Genomic DNA, 8,520 nt, shown 5'->3' with positions numbered 1-8,520 from the left:
ATTTATTATGTTTGGGTCTAAAGTTCTATAAACAGATCGGATCGACGGGTGTACCAAATTCCTCTTAATCAAAGCACCACATTGAACTCAATGAACTAGGCAACAGTACGTCCCTGTGTTGCGGTCTCTGATGCAAGATGAACCATAGATTGTAGCCAAGGCATCAACCATGTCTACTGTGTTTGCTTTTCTCTAATACAATTTCACATTTGATTCGATGGTTTTACATCATGGTGCAGGCGTCCTTCCCAAATCATTACCATGTTTATCGACAATTTGTTATTTGCGTTATTTGTCTGAACCGGTAAAAAGCTAGAAATATCTTTCCATTACCATAAATGCATCCTTCCTTTTTATGTACTGGAGTTTTCTTTAGGCCATTGTACAAAATAGGCGCCAATGCAGTTATGGACAGTACACTCGCGATGATGATTCTATCTTCTTTAATATCTACTTGACGATTTTGAAAGTTCAATTAGATATGTTCTGTGCACTGATTTTTGTAGACTGTTTAGATATATACCAAAACACAACTTCTAGAATTCGAAGTTAATTGTATTTGCTCTGTTTTGGCAGATCTAAGCGATAGACGGAGGTCTCAACTGGCTGGGAAGATTTGACAAGAGATGTGGAGATGGGGCACGGGGAGGGGAGGGTGAGTCGGCCTGGAGGCCGCGGTTGTGGCGCAGCGCGACGAGGCAGGCGTGGGACTCGCGGTGGCGGGCGGCCTCGTGCTGGAGCTGGTCCTAGCGGGCGGCCTCGGCCTTGTCGACACGGACATCTCCTGGTTGTCGAACTGGTTGAGGTTGCAGCTCTTCTTCTCCGTATCAGTGTCACTGTCATTTTTTCTTTTGCATGCGTCGCTTCAGCCGGCTTTGCTTTCCATGTCCTCGTGCTCTTCGATTTTCTTGTTCTCACTTCTCTTTATCTTGTTGCTGCAGGGTCATCCAACTTCTTGTTTATCAGGCTACTGTTTGATAAAATGTAAGATATTTCTTGCTCGTCTACTGTTTGATAAAATGTCTCTGAGCTGAAATGTTTGTTTGTTGCTTCTTTCTCTTCCTGTCCAGGTTTCCTGACGTCCGGACCAGTCATACTTATGCAAGGTTAGATGTGTTCTTATTGATGCACTTCATTGCTTCTTGCTACATGCTCTGTTTGCTTTGTTTCATGGCCTACCACTTGTTCTTGTCTGGTGAGATTATGGTGCGCCTTGTCTTTTTCTAATGCTGTCAGCCTTTGTCTCCTTATTAGCCTGTTAAATTATGTATATGGGTTCAGTATAAGCAAGCTAAGTGGGTTATGCAGGCTACTGTGTAAAATGTGCATGCATAACCGCCTGTAAAGGGGTCCAATATATCATCCAAAGAGCAGCAGCAAATGCTTATTATATTCCATTAAAGCAAATTAGAAGATTGTTTAGTTTGGGTAATTTTATTAATTGCTTTTTTTCTCCTAACTGACCGAACTGGATTTATCCAAAAAAAAAACGAGCAGGCTTGATTAGCTTAGAGAAGATATTTTTTTAAACGATGTGGTTATAGAGTTGTGCTCGGTTTGCTTCTTTTGGTCATTCTTGATATAAGCAATTGGGTAGCTTTGTTGTTTACTCATATAAGGAATGGATTGCTGGGAATGAGTTTATCAGAGCCTACTGGAATGCACGCCCTATGTCCCGGTTTTCGTCTCTGTAGCTAAACTTGAGAATTATACACTTTGGTACATAAAGTTAGTTGCTGAGTTTACATGCAGTTATGAAAGTTAGAGCACATACATGCTTGATTTTACTTCCTTTAATACAGGGCATTCTATAATTACTAAGAACTGATTTGTTGAAGTGTGCCTCCCTATTTTGTCCAGATAACTACTTCAGGTTAGGCGGGAGAAATAAAAAGGGTAACCATAGATATATGGTCTAGCATCACGAGGTTCAGGTTCCTGCTGTTGATCAACCGTTGCTTCGGTCGAGGTGGCTTATGCTTGATTATGTTCTTCTTTGTATTTTTGTTCATGGCCTACATTGGTGTTACCATCTATTCTGTTACAAAAATTTCAATGGCTTAGTTTCATGTCCCAGTACCACTTGAAGTACAACTAAGTACCTTCGGACAGGACAATAATGTATGTATTTACCTATGGTTATTGTTTCCTATAAGAAACATGAGCATCTCACCTTGGTTTCCCATGTATCTGACTTGGGACAATTTTATGTGAGATTTGTTTTGCATTTTCTGTGTGTGTGGATGCTTAAGCTTAAGCTTTTGTTATTTGGTTCAGTTAGAGATTAAAAAAGACTGAAATTATGGGCTCGCAGCGAGGATTGCTGTGTCCAACCTGCACAAGAATGCCAAGAAGTCCTTCTTGGAGACGTAAGCCACAACACATGTTTCTGCGATGATTTCCTTCGGTCGGATTTCATGGATTTAGGTGTTGAAAAATTATGGGCAGTGGATGCAGGATTAAGGACATGTACCTGCACTACAACGAGAGATCTGGGCTGCTTCTTTGTGGCTTCCAAACTTGAAATGTTTGTTTGGAAGTTAGTTTAGTTTTTTATTATGGATTCACAGCTTCTCACATGTACCATCCTCTTAGACCTTTAGATTTCCAAAGAAACTAAATGAAGATATCGTGGTATGGTCTCAATAATACAACTTAAAGCTTTCCATGCTTTATATTTTCTCTGAAATTTGTTCTTGAAGAATCATGTATCTATGTTAGATCCTGTGAGAAAAGGCGGCTTCCAACAGAGGATGCGGGAGTGTTGGTCACATTTTCGACTTGAGTGTCTAAATATTCTCACCATACTTGGCTCCCTCTCGGCCTTTGCGCCATTGACACAACGAGTCATGTAGTTAAATTTAAAGATAGAAGCTTCCTCCAAACATCAAAAGTACTCCCTCCATTCCTAAATATAAGTCTTTTAAGAGATTTAAATATGGACTACATACGGATGTATATAGACATATTTTAGAGTATATATTTACTCATTTTACTCCATATGTAGTCCATATTGGAATCTCTGAAAAGACTTATATTTAGGAACGGAGGGACTAGAATAATAGAAGATGCATGTGCTCATCCAACTTCAATAAGATAACTAAGAGATGAAAGCTTGTTTACCATGGGAGTAGCAAGAAATCTGAAGAAACGAATCAATGAAGATAACTAAGAGATGAAAGTTTGTTTACCATGGGAGTAGCAAGAAATCTGAAGAAACGAATCAACGAAGATAACTAAGAGATGAAAGTTTGTTTACCATGGGAGTAGCAAGAAATCTGAAGAAACGAATCAACGGTGGCCCTTTCCATCAAAACTTCAAGCACCTTTTGAGCTGGAGCACAATCTGACAAATTGATAAGTGATAAGGTCAGGGATAAGCGTAATAAGGGCGTAATAAGGGGAGATTGAAACAGGAAGCAGTAACCTTTAGCACAGTGGACGCCCATGGATGGGATGACAACGCGAGCAGGCGGGCGCATTCGATTATGATTGAAAAACAGACATGTTTATAACCGTGAATTGGCAGCAAGGGGCGAGGTACAGGCGTCCCTAAGAATTGCAGCTTCTACGTCTCGTGAATCAGTTTAAGGGGGAGGTTGAAACAGAAGCTGAAACGAAGGAGTTGGAGAGGATTGATACTGGTGGACAACAGTTTCAGAATTCAGATCAAGGTGGGACATAAACGTGGGAAAAGATTTCTGACCTATTTGATGTCTGCAGTTCCCTGTTCCTTCCAGTTCCTCTATGTACTTGTGCCTTCGTTAGCAGCCATAATGAGAAGTCATCTTTTTGTTGATCAAGTCGGATTCCCCGCCACTCGTCGCCGCTCACAATGGTCGCGGAGCAAAGCAACGACGTGTAGAGGGATCCTCAGTTGTGCCATCCTCTATGATTTGCGATTCTGTGTGGCTGGCAACGGAATGGCTCTCGGAAAGACGTCGGAGGAGACGGTCTTGCGGGCGCGCCGAAGGAGGTCCAGAGTAGTCGAGCAGAGCAACGACTTGCACTGGCTGATTTGGATGCCCTGGGTGATCTGAGTGGGCAGCAACAGAACCACGTCCCTGCCCACGTCCAAGTGCCCTGAAGAGGTGCCAGAGGTGAGGAAGACATGGATGTGCGGGGGAGCGGGCTTGACGCCATGACTGCCTGTCGGTTACTATAAAATTCGAGGGAGAGAAGCTGGCTTTTATCGATCGGAGGGGAAGGTCGAAGGGCACTTTGGTGGACCAATGCCTGTTCGGTCGCTCGTATCGTAACTGAACTTTGGCAGGGGAAGGAGACGGGACGGAAAAGCGTGGGCATGTAGATATGAAGAGATGGACTGGCAGGCTTCTTTTATCAGTTTTTACACCGGTTCATCGATAATGGAAGACTGAACATGCCCGCTTCAATTAATTACCGGACTTTAATCACATGATTCGTGGAAATAATGCTGAGGTGGCATGCTGCTGATGTGGTGAGGCTGCAAACTAAATGATGATGTGGATGTTGGATTATGGATGGGCTTAGGCGCATATAAGACACTAATCCCTGGTTAATCTTGAGGCCCATGTATGAGATGGCATGTGGTTGGAAGTTTAGTCCCACCTTGCTAGTTGAGGAGAGTTGAGACCCCTTTATAAGGGTTGCTCTACCATTTGCCATTGGGAGCTTGGGAAGAGGAGTGATACACGCGCGCTCCTTTGCCGGGGGTGCAACCCTTGCCGGGACCCGCGTTGCTAGGATTCGTTTTTGGGGAGCGTCTCGACGCGACTGCTCCCAATCCGTCCCCAACTCCGTTCGCCTCTGCTTCCTCTTTATCGACACCATGGCCGACGACGCTGCCGCCAAGAAGAAGGCCACGGACGACGCCGAGGCTGCTGCTGCCGCCGCCGCGTTGGCCTGGCCAACCGGAGGGTATGATCTGTTCATCCCTCGTTTACTCGTACTTACGCTAGCCGTATATGTGCTACTCATAGAAGGTTCGATTCTATGTTCTGTACGTGCTAGTATGCTTAGGTATCGCTATGAGATGCATACCTTTTATGCCATGCTTACTGTTTACTCATGGATAAGTCCAATCGGAAAAGTGCTAATATTTCCAACAATCCAAAAACCTTATTTTAGGCACTTTTCGATTCAAGGCGTTGCTGCTACTCTGAAACCGGAAAAGTTTACCGGGACGCATTTTAAGCGTTGGCAGACTAGGACCACCTTGTGGCTCACAGCGATGAACGTGTTCTGGGTTGGTGGTGTGTCCCTCACAGAAATGATTGCTCCTGAACAGGAGAAGGCGTTTAGGGAGGCAACCACAATCTTTCTGGGAGCAGTTCTGAGTGTGATTGGAGACAAGTTGGTTGACGCCTATATTCATATGGGGGTTGCCAAAAACTTGTGGGATGCGCTCGAGTCAAATTCGGCGCAACTGATGCTGGCAGTGAGATGTATGCCATGAAGCAGTTCCATGATTACAGGATGGTTGATAACCGTTCTGTATTGGACCAGGCTCATGAGATACAGTGCATTGCTAAGGAGTTGGAGCTCCTGAAGTGTGAGTTACCGGACAAGTTTGTCGCGGGTTGCATTATTGCAAAACTCCCTCCTAGTTGGAGGAACTTTGCTACTTCTCTCAAGCACTTGAGACGTGAATTCTCTGTGAGGATGTCATTGGTCATCTCAGTGTTGAACAAAACTCGAGAGCAAAGGACTCACACGTGAAAGGGGCAGAGGGTTCTTCTAGCGCCAATGTGGTGCAGAAGAACTTCCACAAGTTCAAGGGAAAGAACTCTGTCCAGCAGAATACTACCTTTAAGAAGAAGGGTAAGAAGAAGACAAAAAGAGAGATGGTTGTTTTACTTGTGGTTCAGATGAACATTGGGCAAACAAGTGCCCAAACAAGTACAAGAAGCCAGCACAGGATCCCAAGTCTGTGAATGTCACTCTGAGCAATAATGATGCGGCATCTGGGTATGGTAATCTGTTTACCATACTTTCAGTTTGTCAGTCCACCAATTGGTGGGTTGACACTGGGGCCAATATTCATGTGCGTGCTGATGTGTCTTTGTTTTCTTCCTACCAGGTCGCACGAGATTGTTCCGTCCTGATGGGGAATGGCTCGCATGCTTCTGTTCATGGTGTTGGCACGGTAGATCTGAAGTTTACTTCGGGAAAGATCGTGCAACTGAAGAACGTGCAGCATGTCCCCGCCATAAAGAAGAATCTCGTTAGTGGCTCCCTTCTATGTAAAGAAGGGTTTAAGTTAGTATTTGAGTCTAACAAAGTAGTCGTATCTCGGTATGGACTATTTGTTGGAAAAGGGTATGATTGTGGTGGTTTGTTTCGCCTTTCCCCGGAGGATTTCTGTAATAAAGTCGTGAACCAAATTCATTCTAATGTGAACGAATCTGAGGTTTGGCATTCACGTCTTTGTCACATAAATTTCGGTTGTATGACGCGGCTAGCTAAGATGGATTTAATCCCGAGTTTCACTTTAGCCAAAGGCTCTAAGTGCCATGTGTGTGTGCAAGCTAAGCAACCTCGTAAGCCTCACAAGCCTGCGAAGGAGAGACACCTGGCACCTCTAGAGCTCATACATTCAGATCTCTGTGAGATGAATGGTGTGTTGACTAAAGGTGGAAAGAAATACTTCATGACTCTGATTGATGATTCCACGAGATTCTGCTATGTGTATTTGTTAAATACTAAGGATGAGGCTCTACACTACTTTAAAGTCTATAAGGCTGAAGTTGAGAACCGACTTGAGAACAAAATAAAACGAGTCCGGTCTGATCGTGGTGGAGAGTACTTTTCTAATGAGTTTTATTTATTCTGTGCGGAACATCGTATTATTCATGAGAGGGCGCCTCCCTACTCATCCCAGTCAAACGGGGTTGCCGAACGGAAAAACCGTACTCTAACTGATTTGGTTAACGCCATGTTAGATACATCGGGTTTATCCAAGGAATGGTGGGGGGAGGCTGTATTGACATCTTGTCATGTCCTGAATAAAGTTCCCACAAAGGATAATGAGACTACTCCCTATGAGCAATGGGAAAAGAAAAGAACTACACTCTCTTACTTGCGCACTTGGGGCTGTTTGGCGAAAGTCAACGTGCCGATAATGAAAAAGCGCAAGTTGGGACCAAAGACCGTGGACTGTGTTTTTCTTGGCTATGCCAAGCATAGTGTTGGCTATAGATTTCTAGTGGTGAAATATGAGGTACCTGACCAGAAGGTCGGTACAATTATAGTTTGGGGATGCTAAATTCTTTGAGGATATTTTCCCCATGAGAGATATGCAAAGCAATTCTAGACTGGAATCTGATGAGACTCCTGAACTTGCTATTCCGATGGAATATTATGAACATAAAAGTGATAAGAGTTCCACGGAGGATGACAAGGAAGCTCCTGTTAGGAGCAAGAGACAGAGGACTGCAAAGTCCTTTGGTGATGATTTCCTCGTGTACCTTGTGGATGATGATACTCCCAGCTCCATTTCAGAAGCTTATGCATCTCCGGATGCTGACTACTGGAAGGATGCGGTCCGTAGTGAGATGGATTCCATCTTGGCTAACGGGACATGGGAGATCACTGATCGTCCTTATGGTTGTCGACCATTAGGATGTAAGTGGGTGTTCAAAAAGAAGCTTAGGCCCGATGGTACTTTTGAGAAGTACAAGGCTAGGCTTGTGGCCAAGGGTTATACCCAGAAAGAAGAAGAGGATTTCTTTGACACTTATTCACCTGTGGCTAGACTGACAACCATTCGAGTGTTAATCGCTTTGGCTGCCTCGCATGGTCTTCTCGTTCATCAAATGGACGGTAAGACGACTTTCCTTAACGGAGAGCTAGACGAGGAAATTTACATGCAACAGCCGGATGGCTTTGTAGTAAATGGTCAGGAAAGAAAGGTGTGTAAGCTAGTGAAATCTTTGTATGGCCTGAAACAAGCGCCTAAGCAATGGCATGAGAAGTTCAACACTACTCTGACATCTACTGGCTTTGTTGTGAACGAAGATGACAAATGTGTATACTATCGCTATGGTGGGGGCGAAGGAGTTATACTGTGTCTGTATGTCGATGACATACTGATATTTGGGACCCACCTCAAGGTCATTGAGGAGGTCAAGTCTTTTCTATCTCACAACTTTGAGATGAAGGACCTGGGTGTGGCTGATGTTATCCTGAACATCAAGCTACTGAGAAATTCTGAGGGTGGAATTACACTTTTGCAATCCCACTATGTTGAGAAGATTTTGAGCCGTTTTGGATATTCGGACTACAAACCTTCTGCAACACCATATGATCCTAGCGAGCGGATTCGAAAGTTCGAAGGCACGGCTGTAGATCAATTGAGATATTCTCAAGTGGTTGGTTCACTCATGTACCTAGCTTGTGCTACTCGCTCTGACATCTCATTTGCTGTGTGCAATCTGAGCCGGTTTGTTTCCAATCCCGGAGATGTGCATTGGCATGCTGTTGACCGAGTGATGCGCTATTTGCAAGGCACTATGAACTACGGGATTCACTATTTTGGGT

General features: G+C 44.1%; 1 long non-coding RNA gene across 1 annotated transcript; it reads left to right on the top strand.

The window, feature by feature from the left end:
• Window positions 1–879: 879 nt before the first annotated feature.
• LOC109767194 (uncharacterized) lies at window positions 880–2,159 on the top strand. Its single transcript, XR_012186816.1, has 2 exons — window positions 880–1,106; window positions 1,861–2,159. It is a non-coding gene; the product is annotated as an uncharacterized lncRNA (long non-coding RNA).
• The last annotated feature ends 6,361 nt before the right edge of the window (window positions 2,160–8,520 follow it).

This window comes from Aegilops tauschii, chromosome 6, assembly GCF_002575655.3.
Source record: "Aegilops tauschii subsp. strangulata cultivar AL8/78 chromosome 6, Aet v6.0, whole genome shotgun sequence".
Lineage (NCBI taxonomy): Eukaryota > Viridiplantae > Streptophyta > Magnoliopsida > Poales > Poaceae > Aegilops > Aegilops tauschii.
This window is presented reverse-complemented; position numbering and strand designations above follow the sequence as displayed.